The following is a 16,278-nucleotide window of genomic DNA, read 5'->3' as shown; positions in this document are numbered from 1 at the left end:
GGGGGGTGAAGTTTGCACTGAACCTGTCTGCCAGTATGTTGGCGATGTCTGTGGGTTCAGTGATTTTTGTATCATTTTGGACTAATTCTGAGCATATCTGGGAGTTTCCACCCAGGTTCCTAACATAGCTGAAAAAGGCCTTATGATTGTCCTTTGAATCCATGTCAATTTTTCTCTCAAAATTGGCCTTTGTTGATTTTATGAGTGCTTGTATTTTTTTACTAATAATGATCAGGGGTGACTTCCCTTTTATGGATTTTGTTCTATCATGTAATAGCTTTCTCCTCTTATTGTAAAGTTTGTTAATGGCTGGGGTCCACCAGACTGGACGTTTGCCCTTTGTGGAAAGAGTCTTGGTTTTATTTGGGATTGCCTGATCCATGCAGTCCTGGAGGTGTTCATAGAAGGCATTTCTAAGGGCTTCCTCAGCTTGGGTTGTGGTTTCCTCTGGCTCAGGGGCCTTGAAGGATACCACACCAGTCTTGAGTAGTGTGAAGTTTGCTTTAGAGAAGTTCTTCACTATGGTCTTTTTTGTTTGGGGTGGGGGCGGGATGTGGATTTCCAGTGAGATTAGTTTATGATCAGATCTCACCAATGAGGGATATACTTCCGGTGTGGAGCATTTTGTCCCCATGTTTGTGACAATGAGATCTAGTATATTTTCTCCTCTCGTGAACAGTGACTAGCTGTTCCATGGCATTTGAATTTATGAACTCCAGGAACCATTGGGCTAGAAAGTTAGGGCTTGAGTAATGTTCCCAGTCTATATTCGGGTAGTTGAAGTCACCCAATATGATGGTGTTTGGAGATACATTTATACCCTCCAGTGTCTTCAGGAAGGTTGTGTGGGGTTCCTGAGGTTGAGAGGGTGGCCTGTAGCATGCTACAATTTGTAGAGCAGTTTTGCCTATGGTTAGTTGCACCTGGATGGTTTCCGAAGCTTCGTGCGTTGCCACCAACCTGGAGGTGTGGGTATCCTTTATGAATATGGATACACCCCCTCCTTTTGTGGTGTGGTCCGGGTTTTGGGGCCGGAACGCATGATATGAGGTAAAACCTACTAGTGCCGGGGTGCTCTCAGGAGCCTTGAACCAGGTTTCAGTTACAGCACAGACATCGATGTTCTCCATACTGAGGAGGGCCTCAGTGCGTGCATTTTGAGATTTAGACTTCTGGCATTGAGCAGCATTACCCTCAGTTTCTTCCCATTTTTATTTTCTAGGGTGGTAGGTTTAGAATTTGAGCCTTGCCTAAAAAGGCACTATGGGGGTGGCAAGAGCCTTAGCCAATATCCGGAATCCCAGGGTGACAGGTGCAAGCCGTCCCTTAAACAGCGTGGCTTGTCAAGCATGTCATCCCAGGCAGACAGACACTGGATCCCCTTTGAATGACACCAGACATTAAGCCAATTGTTAAAGCTGATCATCTTGTCTCTATATTGTGGCATCATTCTTGGTGAAGGAAGGATACTGCTCAGGGTTAGGGTCATACCTGCCTGGGCTACATAATCAGAGAGCTCCTCTATGTCTCTTTTCATGTAGTCCAGGGAGGTACGTCTCAGGTCGTTCACACCAGCATGGACAATGACTGTGTCATATTTGCACTTGCCGTGGAGTGACCCGAGTGCTTGTGTTATGTGGCGGATTCTAGCGCCCGATAGGCAGCTTACTGTGACCCACTCCTTGTTCAGCCTGGTGAGTGGGACGTCAGTGTGTCTGACTATGGAGTCACCTATGACAAGTATGTTTGGTGTTGTATTTGGCCTTAAGGGCTGTGACTGCTTTGCACACTGCTTTTGTGGTTTATGTGTTGCTTGTGGGGTGTCTTGAGGTAGCAGTTGTTTGGGTGTCTGCTTTGGAGGCCTCTGCTGTTTAGGTAAATTTTTACTCAGAGCCTCCTCCATGTACTTAAAAAAAATGATTTTGTCCCTCCAAGGAATAATACACTGAAGACAGTTTGGTACAGCAGTTTGAATCTCCCAATTTAACATTCCCTGAATAGTGGAATGAATTTACTTCTCTTCTGCCTGGTATAAAATGAGTGATCATTCTCCACAAACCCTCTGCTGTCTCCCAGTTTTAGTATTTTGTCCTTCTGCCACAGTTTTGTCAGAATCAACTCTTTCTGCCGGTGCATCTTTACTGTTAAAGTTCTAGGTTGCTTTCTCATAGCCAGGTTTGGAGCATACTTGTGGTGCACCCTTTCAACTAACAACTCATGCTGTGGAATACCAGCCAGTTGATTATTTGTGCTTTAATAAACTTAATGCAGTCTGTTCCTTCTAGCTTCTCTTGTACAGCTGAAAATCTCATGTTTTCCATACATGCTCTGCCCTCTAACTCTATTATTTTTTTTAAACATCTCTTCCTGAGTAGTCTCATATTCAGCCAGCTTTTTTTTTTTCTTTTCAACTTTTGAATTTTGCAGCTTTATCACCTCATCTGAATATCAGTTTAGAGCATCTTCCATTTTTTACAGCCTTTTGTTATTTGTGTTGATATACCCCATCAGTGTTTCATTTATTTAACCAGGTCTGTGTGCAGCGAAGTCATGTCTGGAGGTTGCATTGCAATTTGATAAACAGCTGAAGAACTTTCCCAAATCAGTGTTTCTTCCTCACTTTTTGTAGCTGATATTTTTTCTAGTTGCTCTATATTTCTTTTTTCCTGGCATCCAGGCAGCATACTTACTAGACAGTTACTGAAATTTACACATACACACAAAGGTCTACTGGCCTTTTCTGTTGAGTTTCTGTTTTCACACCGGGAGAGCTTGAGTTAAACTGTTACTCAATGTGCAGCCATCTTGGAAGTCCATAACTGTTAATGGTTGGGCCTCATCTACCTCTAATCTTGGCATATTTAACTCTTAAGTATTTCCATTTGTGCTCTTTCTTGACTTCCACACTTCTCTCCTTTATACAAAAGTTTAAAAAAATTCTAAAATATCTACAGGATCTCTGCTTATTTTCTTGTTATAGGCTCCTTAAATTTGGCAACAACTTTTTCCACTTTGTGTTGCCTAAGATATTGTGCTAAAAGCTTTTGTGCTCTGAAGTTATTATTGAATGACTGCAGCTTAACAGCAATCTTTCTAAACTCATGCTTATTATGCAGATACTCCCTTATTTCTCTTTAGCACTCTATAAGTGTGCATCTTACTGTTCTGTGAGATTCCCCTTATTCCACAATACTTTAATCTTTCTCAGACCCTCTAAATAATTTCCATTACTTCTTAATCATGTCTTTTTCTTTTATTTCTTCCCTATTCTTAAATTCTACTTTCATTATATTTAACTCATGAGCTATAAGTGCTGAAGAAATTTCTGTCTTCCCTAATAACTCTTGACTACTCTTTCTACTGTCTTTTCAAATCTATTAAGCAAACTGCCTCAGAGAAACATTCCATTGTGTCTTGGTCAAACTTAAAACACTGAAAAGGCAAAATAGCGACGTGGCTTTTAAGCGAATTCTTTCCCAGGGAAAGAATTTGCTTGGCCACTTCTGTTACTTTGCCGTTATTGGCACTGTAGTGCGATCTCAGAGTTGGTATATTTAAGTATGGGGGTGTGGAAAAAAATCGCTGTTCTGAGCTTTCAGGATGGGGTCGATTATTCATCGTTCACTTTTTTAAGCATTTGATGATATAATATAGACCTGTTATTGGATGCCTGTTGAAGCTTTCAATTAAATGCACATGTTTCTGTGAAATATAACTTCTGTCTAGTGTAGCTTAGTTTTTGTACCTTCGGGAATAATAAATAAATCCTCTCTGAGTTGCAACAACTGAATTCAGGTCTTCCATACCAGATATTTATAAATTTTCTCCATAATAGCAGTTTTAGGTGAAATATAAGTACATCCCAGAGCAATCTGCCTGGCCTTTCCTGTAGACCCTTACCACCACAAATATGTTTAGTGTAGCCATTATGATAAGAAGTTACTATTTCCACATATTATATAGGATAGCTTTTTAAAATGTCTATTTATAACTTTTGTGTTACATGCACCCACTGTTTCACTGGTTGATCTGTTATACAGTTGTTTTTTGCATCTCCATTTGAATCTATGTCACATTTTACAAGACTTTTTGTCTTAATGAAAACATTCAAACTAAAAAAAAATTCTCAGATCACCCCCATAACCTATTAACTTAAAACAAACAAACAAAACTGTATATTTTCAAATAATGAAGTTTAAAACTCCTGATAGGAACAATGCTCCCAAATTGACTGCTGCACACAAAGGCAAAACCTAACCTAAAATGAAGGTTATCCATGCAAAGATGTATGTTACATCCTGTGCTTCTACTTACACTAAAAGCTGTCTGTCCTTGTCTTATGTTAATTCCTCTCCAAAATGTGAAAAATAGCTTGTATGTTTTCAGAAAACCTTAACTTTTAGCCTTAAAAAGTGCTTTGGCTTTTAATGCATATCAGTCAGCTTGCCTCAATGGAAAACTAAGAATAAAATGTACATCTGCTCTCAGCGACAGGCTTCTTGAACTGAGACTGCCAAAGGAAAATTTTTCATTGCACTCAGTCTTCTCTTATTTACTTGCTTAATCAAAAATGTTATTAGATTCAGCCAAAGGCCTTAATCCAGACATACATCAGTTCAAAAGTAAATTAAAACATATCAGCTCTACTGGTCAAGTCTATCTATGAGCTTTATTGCCAGAAGAATGAGAACCAGAATCCCCTTCTGTTTGTTGGCTCACTTTTTTGTTGGGCAAAGTTTTGTAGTTTCTGTCTAGTATGTTCTACACCAAAAAATACACTGATCTTCCCAGAAAAATATTCAGAAAACAGTTGGTATACAGCTTGAATCTAACACTTGCCTCTCGATATTCCCTAATTGCTGGGATACATTTGCTTCTTTTCTCCCTGGTGTACAGTAAATAGTCATTTCCATGAATACTCTACTGTCTCCAATTTTTAGTACTTTGTCCTTCTGCCACAGTTTTGTTAGGATCAACTCATTATTCTGCTAGGACTGCATTTTTTTCGTATCATTTTGGACTAATTCTGAGCATATCTGGGAGTTTCCACCCAGGTTCCTAACATAGCTGAAAAAGGCCTTATGATTGTCCTTTGAATCCATGTCAATTTTTCTCTCAAAATTGGCCTTTGTTGATTTTATGAGTGCTTGTATTTTTTTTACTAATAATGATCAGGGGTGACTTCCCTTTTATGGATTTTGTTCTATCATGTAATAGCTTTCTCCTCTTATTGTAAAGTTTGTTAATGGCTGGGGTCCACCAGACTGGACGTTTGCCCTTTGTGGAAAGAGTCTTGGTTTTATTTGGGATTGCCTGATCCATGCAGTCCTGGAGGTGTTCATAGAAGGCATTTCTAAGGGCTTCCTCAGCTTGGGTTGTGGTTTCCTCTGGCTCAGGGGCCTTGAAGGATACCACACCAGTCTTGAGTAGTGTGAAGTTTGCTTTAGAGAAGTTCTTCACTATGGTCTTTTGTTTGGGGTGGGGCGGGATGTGGATTTCCAGTGAGATTAGTTTATGATCAGATCACACCAATGAGGGATATACTTCCGTGTGGAGCATTTTGTCCCCATGTTTGTGACAATGAGATCTAGTATATTTTCTCCTCTCGTGGGAACAGTGACTAGCTGTTCCATGGCATTTGAATTTATGAACTCCAGGAACCATTGGGCTAGAAAGTTAGGGCTTGAGTAATGTTCCCAGTCTATATTCGGGTAGTTGAAGTCACCCAATATGATGGTGTTTGGAGATACATTTATACCCTCCAGTGTCTTCAGGAAGGTTGTGTGGGGTTCCTGAGGTTGAGAGGGTGGCCTGTAGCATGCTACAATTTGTAGAGCAGTTTTGCCTATGGTTAGTTGCACCTGGATGGTTTCAAGCTTGCGTTGCCACTAACCTGGAGGTGTGGGTATCCTATGAATATGGATACACCCCTCCTTTTGTGGTGTGGTCCGGGTTTTGGGGCCGAACGCATGATATGAGGTAAAACCTACTAGTGCCGGGTGCTCTCAGGAGCCTTGAACCAGGTTTCAGTTACAGCACAGACATCGATGTTCTCCATACTGAGAAGGGCCTCGAAAAGTGCATTTTGAGATTTAGACTTCTGGCATTGAGCAGCATTACCCTCAGTTTCTTCCCATTTTTGTTTTCTAGGGTGGTAGGTTTAGAATTTGAGCCTTGCCTAAAAAGGCACTATGGGGTGGCAAGAGCCTTAGCCAATATCCTGAATCCCAGGGTGACAGGTGCAAGCCGTCCCTTGGCAGCGTGGCTTGTCAAGCATGTCATCCCAGGCAGACAGACACTGATCCCCTTTGAATGACACCAGACATTAAGCCAATTGTTAAAGCTGATCATCTTGTCTCTATATTGTGGCATCATTCTTGGTGAAGGAAGGATACTGCTCAGGGTTAGGTCATACCTGCCTGGGCTACATAATCAGAGAGCTCCTCTATGTCTCTTTTCATGTAGTCCAGGGAGGTGCGTCTCAGGTCGCTCACACCAGCATGGACAATGACTGTGTCATATTTGCACTTGCCGTGGAGTGACCCGAGTGCTTGTGTTATGTGGCGGATTCTAGCCCGATAGGCAGCTTACTGTGACCCACTCCTTGTTCAGCCTGGTGAGTGGGACGTCAGTGTGTCTGACTATGGAGTCACCTATGACAAGTATGTTTGGTGTTGTATTTGGCCTTAAGGGCTGTGACTGCTTTGCACACTGCTTTGTGGTTTATGTGTTGCTTGTGGGGTGTCTTGAGGTAGCAGTTGTTTGGGTGTCTGCTTTGGAGGCCTCTGCTGTTTAGGTAAATTTTACTCAGAGCCTCCTCCATGTACTTAAAATGATTTTGTCCCTCCAAGGAATAATACACTGAAGACAGTTTGGTACAGCAGTTTGAATCTCCCAATTTAACATTCCCTGAATAGTGGAATGAATTTACTTCTTCTGCCTGGTATAAAATGAGTGATCATTCTCCACAAACCCTCTGCTGTCTCCCAGTTTTAGTATTTTGTCCTTCTGCCACAGTTTTGTCAGAATCAACTCTTTCTGCCGGTGCATCTTTACTGTTAAAGTTCTAGGTTGCTTTCTCATAGCCAGGTTTGGAGCATACTTGTGGTGCACCCTTTCAACTAACAACTCATGCTGTGGAATACCAGCCAGTTGATTATTTGTGCTTTAATAAACTTAATGCAGTCTGTTCCTTCTAGCTTCTCTTGTACAGCTGAAAATCTCATGTTTTCCATACATGCTCTGCCCTCTAACTCTATTATTTTTTTTAAACATCTCTTCCTGAGTAGTCTCATATTCAGCCAGCTTTTTTTTTCTTTTCAACTTTTGAATTTTGCAGCTTTATCACCTCATCTGAATATCAGTTTAGAGCATCTTCCATTTTTTTACAGCCTTTTGTTATTTGTGTTGATATACCCCATCAGTGTTTCATTTATTTAACCAGGTCTGTGTGCAGCGAAGTCATGTCTGGAGGTTGCATTGCAATTTGATAAACAGCTGAAGATCTTTCCCAAATCAGTGTTCCTTCCTCACTTTTTATAGCTGATATTTTTTTCTAGTTGCTCTACATTTCTTTTTTCCTGGCATCCAGGCAGCATACTTACTAGACAGTTACTGAAATTTACACATACACACAAAAGTCTACTGGCCTTTTCTGTTGAGTTTCTGTTTTCACACCGGGAGAGCTTGAGTTAAACTGTTACTCAATGTGCAGCCATCTTGGAAGTCCATAACTGTTAATGGTTGGGCCTCATCTACCTCTAATCTTGGCATATTTAACTCTTAAGTATTTCCATTTGTGCTCTTTCTTGACTTCCACACTTCTCTCCTTTATACAAAAGTTTAAAAAAATTCTAAAATATCTACAGGATCTCTGCTTATTTTCTTGTTATAGGCTCCCTAAATTTGGCAACAACTTTTTCCACTTTGTGTTGCTTAAGATATTGTGCTAAAAGCTTTTGTGCTCTGGAGTTATTATTGAATGACTGCAGCTTAACAGCAATCTTTCTAAACTCATGCTTATTATGCAGATACTCCCTTATTTCTCTTTAGCACTCTATAAGTGTGCATCTTACTGTTCTGTGAGATTCCCCTTATTCCACAATACTTTAATCTTTCTCAGACCCTCTAAATAATTTCCATTACTTCTCAATCATGTCTTTTTCTTTTATTTCTTCCCTATTCTTAAATTCTACTTTCATTATATTTAACTCATGAGCTATAAGTGCTGAAGAAATTTCTGTCTTCCCTAATAACTCTTGACTACTCTTTCTACTGTCTTTTCAAATCTATTAAGCAAACTGCCTCAGAGAAACATTCCATTGTGTCTTGGTCAAACTTAAAACACTGAAAAGGCAAAATAGCGAAGTGGCTTTTAAGCAAATTCTTTCCCAGGGAAAGAATTTGCTTGGCCACTTGTTACTCTGCCGTTATTGGCACTGTAGTGCGATCTCAGAGTTGGTATATTTAAGTATGGGGGTGTGGAAAAAAATCGCTGTTCTGAGCTTTCAGGATGGGGTCGATTATTCATCGTTCACTTTTTTAAGCATTTGATGATATAACATAGACCTGTTATTGGATGCCTGTTGAAGCTTTCAATTAAATGCACATGTTCCTGTGAAATATAACTTCTGTCTAGTGTAGCTTAGTTTTTGTACCTTCGGGAATAATAAATAAATCCTCTCTGAGTTGCAACAACTGAATTCAGGTCTTCCATGCCAGATATTTATAAATTTTCTCCATAATAGCAGTTTTAGGTGAAATATAAGTACATCCCAGAGCAATCTGCCTGGCCTTTCCTGTAGACCCCTACCACCACAAATATGTTTAGTGTAGCCATTATGATAAGAAGTTACTATTTCCACCTATTATATAGGATAGCTTTTTAAAATGTCTATTTATAACTTTTGTGTTACATGCACCCACTAATGTTTCACTGGTTGATCTGTTACACAGTTGTTTTTTTGCATCTCCATTTGAACCTATGTCACATTTTACAAGACTTTTTGTTTTAATGAAAACATTCAAACAAAAAAAAAACATTTTCAGATCACCCCCATAACCTATAAACAAACAAACAAAACTGTATATTTTCAAATAATGAAGTTTAAAACTCCTGATAGGAACAATGCTCCCAAATTGACTGCTGCACACAAAGGCAAAACCTAACCTAAAATGAAGGTTATCCATGCAAAGATGTATGTTACATCCTGTGCTTCTACTTACACTAAAAGCTGTCTGTCCTTGTCTTATGTTAATTCCTCTCCAAAATGTGAAAAATAGCTTGTATGTTTTCAGAAAACCTTAACTTTTAGCCTTAAAAAGTGCTTTGGCTTTTAATGCATATCAGCTTGCCTCAATGGAAAACTAAGAATAAAATGTACATCTGCCCTCAGCGACAGGCTTCTTGAACTGAGACAGCCAAAGGAAAAATTTTCATTGCACTCAGTCTTCTCTTATTTACTTGCTTAATCAAAAATGTTATTAGATTCAGCCAAGGGCCTTAATCCAGACATACATCAGTTCAAAAGTAAATTAAAACATATCAGCTCTACTGGTCAAGTCTATTTATGAGCTTTATTGCCAGAAGAATGAGAACCAGAATCCCCTTCTGTTTGTTGGCTCACTTTTTTGTTGGGCAAAGTTTTGTAGTTTCTGTCTAGTATGTTCTACACCAAAAATGACATTGATCTTCCCAGAAAAATATTCTGAAAACAGTTGGTATACAGCTTGAATCTAACACTTGCCTCTCGATATTCCCTAACTGCTGGGATAAATTTGCTTCTTTTCTCCCTGGTGTACAGTAAATAGTCATTTCCATGAATACTCTACTGTCTCCAATTTTTAGTACTTTGTCCTTCTGCCACAGTTTTGTTAAGATCAACTCATTATTCTGCTAGGACTGCATTTTTTTCTAATACAGGTCTTGGCTGCTTTCTCATGTCCAGGTTTGGAGGGTACACATGATGTACACTTTCAAATGGCAAATCCTGCTCTGGAATATCATTCCAATTGCTTATCTGTTCATTCATAAAATGAATACAGTCTGTTTCTTCCAGTTTCTCTGGTACAGCAAAAAATCACAGGTTTTCTCTGTATGCTCTCTCTTCTAACTCTACTAGTTTGTGAAGCAGTTCTTAAGCAGTCTCATACTCAATGAACCCTCTACTTCATTTCAGCCTCTGATTTTTGCAATTTTATCAGTTGCTCTGAACAGTGGTTTAAAGCATATTCCATTTTTTCAGCCCTTATTTTATTTCAGTTGATATATTCATTCAGTGTTTCATTTATTTTAATCACCTCTTTGCAGATTTAAATATTTTTTCCTCTAGATTACTAGAAGTCATGTCTTGCACCAAAGCTGGATCATCAACTGCTTTTTGCTAAACAGTTGCAGGATTAATCCCAGTCAGTGTTTTTTCTTCACCTTTTCAAGTTGATTTTCTTTACAAAATCAGAAAACTGCTAGAATAACATGTTGACAGAAAATCAAATGTCGGCCATCATCATTTAGTAATTACAATGCTCACTGATTTCCCAGAAAACCATAAATGTTGTGAGAAAGAGACCAAAAATATCAGGCAAAAACTAAGTGGCATTCTGCAAAGACAGATGAGCATCTAAACCCCCAAATACACACACACACACACACACACACACACACACACACACACACACACACACACACACACACACACACACAGACACACACACACAGACACACACATACACACATGTATGTGTGTGTGTATATATATATATATATATATATATATATATATATATATATATATATATATGGATTTTATAGCTTTACATTGAATATCCACATCCCCAAACCCACATATCAATTCCAAAAGATGAGTACTCAAAAATATGTAAATAAATCTAAAAAACACAATGACATATTTTATGCAGGGGTCAAGCCCCTTGCACCACCACATACCTCCTTCTAATTATATATACCAACTCCAAGATTTACAACAGTAGGAGAAGGGCAAATACCACTCCTCACTGTACCATGACTTCACAGAAATGGCCACTGGCATTTTCAAACTTGTGAAGTTTTTATTTCACAAGGTGGTAAACCATAATTTTTGACGTCTGACTTTTTATGTAAGGACAGAATGATGTGTGAGTGTTTATGTATGTATATATATATATATATATATATATATATATATATATATATATATGTATGTATGCTTATATATACACACACACACACCTTTCTGCATGCTGGTAGTACTAGGCAAAGTGACAGTAAAAAAAAAAACAAACAAAAAAAATACTATTTATGGAAAAAAATAGTTGCACATCTGCTCATGCCTGTGCACTCTTAGGTTCACTCTTTTTGTACTTTCTGTCACAGTCACCTGAAGCATCCTGAACCAACAAGAAAGCCTCCTCTTGCTTTCATGCAGCAGTTCAGTATGACATTTGCTGAGTGACATTTCTGATTTTCTCAACACCAATGATTATTGGTAGAGTAAGTTTAATGCCAGCCCAACAAGAGAATTAAGCTTAGAACTCCATACATGTGCATTAGTGGAGTTCTGAGCACCCAGAAGAAGAATATGAAAGGTTGACTCCTGAATGTAAGTGCCATTTCTGTTGTTATTGTTGTTTAAAGGGGAGGTACCATGAGCTGTCCCTGGACAGATGTGACTTAATGAATATATTCACCCAATCAGCTGACAGGAAAGAAACAACAAAACATACAACAGGATAAAAAGATGAAAATGGTACCTTTTTGCACCACATCCATTATTTGATCATTTTCCATAGCCACAGCAGATTGCTTTGCACTACAAAGCGGCTTTATTCCAGCATGCTATGCAGTGTTACTATAGTTCCCCATGTTTTTCAGTGCTTGGTGGTATTAATCACATTTCACTTTAGCTACTTTATGCTTGCAAAACACTTTTCATACAATGTCTGCAGTTCAAACAGAGACAAATTTACAATAACCAGACAGAACTAAATGTGGTTGTTCAAATACCAAACAATAGGAATAGGACCAGTGCTGGGTCTTTAAAAATGTTCCTGACTAGTGAAAACCAGTTTTCATTGTGAGTGACAAGTAAAAGGCTGTAGCTTAATTTTTAATGCTCCGTGTGCATTTCCTATCAATTCTGTGCAGTGACCTGGCTTTCAGCGTCAAACAAAATAGATCCATCTGCATCCTTTCCACCCCCTCTTTGTTGTCATCACTGAACAGAGTGTGTGTGGGCACTACAGAGGTATATAATAAAGTACTCTTGGCACTTGAAACTGAGGGAGGGGGACTTCATTATTCTGAAATGGGCTACATTTGCATACACTGCTGGGAAAGCAGAAATAAACTATTACTGCTATTTATGTCATGCTATGCACATCTCGGAATTTCAGGAATCACTCCTATTTCAACAGACAATTTGTCACTGGCAAATGCTGACTTAAAGCATCTGTATTACTATTCATAGCAGTTAAACTACTAATCATTCTAATTCAGTGGTTCAAAAGCCATTTTCTTCCTGCAGATTCAGAATTTCATATTGTCACTGTATCTGTTTTATATCCTTTCAATAATTTTAGAGAAAAAATGTAACACTCCTCAAATGCATACATTTTCTCCTCCTGCTTTACCTAATTGCATACAATAATATAACATGCTTCAGATGCCTTGAACAGAGATGGGCATGGTAGGTGCACAGCATTCACAGACACTTATTTGTCCGTGGTGATACATTATAGGCATTTATACACTCAGTTAGAGTGTCTTCTGTGTGTCAACATGTGTGAATGGGCGTTCCTTCGCTGAAGGTTGTGCGTTAGGTCCAGCAAGCCAGCACGTAAAACTCTACTGCCAATCATTAGCGGACTGGAGTTCCGCTGTGGCGACCCCTAATCGGGAAAAGCCGAAAGACAGTTATACATCTAATGCTTTACCAAGAAAATGTATACGGTTTGGAAATTTGCATATCTACCTAATGACAATATCACTGCTGCTGCACATCTAGTTGCAATACCAACAAAAATACTTGTAGAAGAGTTGCAACTACTACATAACTTTTCAAAGCACAAATGCAGCTATTGCATATCCACTCCTAACACAGATCTATGCTTTGGATACCTAGTCATGGCAAAATTATATCAAGTGCATACCCTCATGACAGAGATGCAACCACTGCATTCGTAGGTACAGTAGCAACTTACAAAATGCAAAATATTTTTTGAGTTTCCCACATTTGGAGAAATCACATGGTCAACCCAGCAGCAGTGTACAATGGAAGAGCCTCACCCTGGGGAAACCAATTTTTTTCATTGTGTTACCTGCCAGGTAAACAGCATAAAACATTTTTTAATGCCTCTCTATTCTTATACTTTCAGTTTATATTCATAAACCTTTTTACTCTCTCTCTCATCTTATGCTTTCCCTACATTCTCTTACTCTGACTCACTACAGTCCTTCCTACATCTCTTTTTATAATAAATATTACTTTATGACAGTTTAGTACAGTTTTTTTTCATTTCTTTCATTTCAGAGCCTCTGGCCACTATATCTGACCCATATACTGCAGAAGCTCTGTCACAAGGCCCAACTCCCAAATATTTTCACTGAGAATTTTGTCTTTGTACAATGTAAGCAAATCTAACCTGAAGGACCTTGCTGTGTATTAACTTCATCTAGTCAAATACATGCCTGCCTGTGCTGGAAATCATTTTTTAACATCCCTCCCCCGACAGGGTTATCCTAGTACTCTAAGGACCACTTACTAAGTTGGCCACTGTCCCTTCTCTTGATCAACAGATTACACTGTATATGCCAGTTACTTAGTTTTCCTGTCTGATAGGTTTCCTGCATCCAAGAAATGAAAGAAAACCTGTTCTGTTTTATACTTCTCTGCTAATTGATGTGTAGTGCCTTTAAATTTATTACTCCCTGCTACAATTTGTTAGAAGCATAAGAAATAAAATTGCAGAACTACATGCCTGGATTACCCAACATAAGCCTGATATTTTCACTGTACCTGAAATTTGGCTTAAACCCAGCATGGACAACTCCCAAATTACACGTCCTGGCTATAATATCATCTGTAATGACCATATAAAGAGTACAGGTGGTGGTATTGCTTTAACAGTTCTCAACAACTACCATATTTCCCCTTACAACAAATCAATACCAAAATTCACTTCAGCAGAGCTTCTTATTACTTTTCTGAAATTAAACAGTTACAAACAAACATGCATTACTGTTCTTTATATCCCTCCTGATATAGCTATACTGGAAGATATCCTACATTGGATATCCCTAACAATTCCAGAAGAAATAATGCTCCTAGGTGATACAAATGTCAATCGACTGAACATAAACTCTAAATCCCCTAAATCTAGTATGAACTTATTTAGTTCCACACAACTAATTAATAGCTCCACCCATTATAGCATCAAATTCCCTGTTTGACTAGATCCTAGTATCAGACCCTAGCGAATACACCACCTCAGGTACAGTGTCTCACTGTCTCAGTGATCATCTCACAATCTATACAACAAGGCATCTCATACATCTACTTAAACAGCATGGTTATACAACAACATGAAACCTTTCCAAGTTTAACCCAGAAATGTTCGTTACTAACCTATCCTCTGATAACTGGAACTTCCTAAAAGTCTTCCCCTTAGATGATGCTGTAAATGAATCCAATAAAATTTTCCTGAATAGGTCCATAGATTCATAGATTGCTACTAGACTAACAACTCAGAGGATCTTTCTAAGCCTAGCCAAGTTTTCTTAAAATAATAATGATGTGCTATATCCAAACATGATGTTGAGGGACAGGCATTTTTGAGAATATCCTAAATAGCCTTGCACCTCCTAGAAGGAAGAGATTGAAAATAAATAATGCAATTTGGCATCCAAAAAGAGTAGAATGGTAATGCAGGATAAAGAAAAAGCACGGAAAAATATAAAACACCACAGCATCTTGAAAACTTCCAAATGCTTAGCAATTGTACTAAAAAGCAAATTAATGTAGGCAAAAATATATACTATAATTGTATTTTTATTTTATTTTATTTATTTATTTGACATTGGTTGACCATGATAATCTATCTGGGTATATACCCATTTTCAGGAGAGGCCTGGGGAGAAAAGCTCTGCGTATAGATCACATTTCACATTACAATACATAGAGAATTTACATTTGTTACAGTAAATACAAAATTACATTTGAAACTCTAATATATAGGTTCATAGGTTGGTACTAGGCTGTCGGCCCTAGGGCCTATACAAGCCTAGCCATAACAATTCTCTGACTATTTCTTCCCACAGTATTTACTTCCCTGGAACCCTGTCTAGCAGGGTGAATGATGTGATGCCTGGGGTGAATTTCCTTTTGAGAATATGCTTCATCTTACCAATCCATGATAGATAGACTATCAGCTTTGATGATAGACAGAATTTGTTGACCATCTTAATGGTACTACTAATTTTTTAGGTTCAAAATGGAATGCTCTAACGTTGATATAAATTTTCTAGATGTTAATTTAACAGGTGATACAATACATAAAAAGGTATCCTGTGGTAGAGATATTTATGCATCTCTAGTATGCATGCTCTCATCATGTGTTCCAGGGTATTGTAAAAACTATTATGTAAGTAGAATGAATATGAATACTGAAATGATTTTGAAACAGATGGATGATGCGCATAAAGGAATTTATTGAGTGGGATACTCTAAATCATCATTGTTAATATATATAAGGAAGGAAAATAACACCAACAGGAGCACTTTATAAGCCTACCCTCAGTTCAGTTTTTGATTGATGATCATCCTTCATATCTAAAGATGATGAATTATTACCTCTTATACTTCAAGACTTCTTATAGTTAAGAATATTATATAAGAATATTATAAGTAAATATTGTACAGTACTTCTTTTGCTGGATGACATGCATGCATACATCATGAGACCATCTTTTGCTTATAGGAACAAAAGATCTTTAAAAGTTTGTTATGTATTACATTAAGATTTTAACAGTCTATCTATCAAGCAGTCTATAGGGCTAACCTTTTGTTGTTATAATTGTATATCTAATAATGTGGTATACCTAGCAACATGTGTTGCCTGTACTTGTTTCTATGTCGGGAAACACACAACAACTGAAGGGCCATTGACATTATAGAACATAAGTCAGAAAAGGAGGAGAAAATGTGAAAATGGGGGTAAAATACAAACACACACTAGGTAACCAAGAACCATAAGTTTAGGCTTAGAGATATGGTACAGAAACCC

At 38.1% G+C, this 16,278-nt stretch overlaps 1 protein-coding gene, 1 long non-coding RNA gene and 1 other non-coding gene across 4 annotated transcripts in view; 1 reads left to right on the top strand and 2 right to left on the bottom strand.

Moving 5' to 3' along the window:
* AATK (apoptosis associated tyrosine kinase) overlaps positions 1 to 16,278 on the bottom strand; it is a 2,480,061-nt gene that overhangs the window by 2,197,082 nt on the left and 266,701 nt on the right. The window lies entirely within an intron of this gene.
* LOC122812986 overlaps positions 1 to 16,278 on the top strand; it is a 560,793-nt gene that overhangs the window by 370,532 nt on the left and 173,983 nt on the right. The window lies entirely within an intron of this gene.
* LOC122814611 lies at positions 13,174 to 13,329 on the bottom strand. Its single transcript, XR_006366836.1, has one exon. It is a non-coding gene; the product is annotated as a U1 spliceosomal RNA (small nuclear RNA).

The sequence above is a fragment of the Protopterus annectens genome, chromosome 10.part0 (assembly GCF_019279795.1).
Source record: "Protopterus annectens isolate FY-2018-M chromosome 10.part0, PAN1.0, whole genome shotgun sequence".
Taxonomy (NCBI): Eukaryota; Metazoa; Chordata; order Ceratodontiformes; family Protopteridae; genus Protopterus; species Protopterus annectens.
Note: the sequence above shows the minus strand (reverse complement) of the source record. Positions and strands in the feature narration are given on the sequence as shown.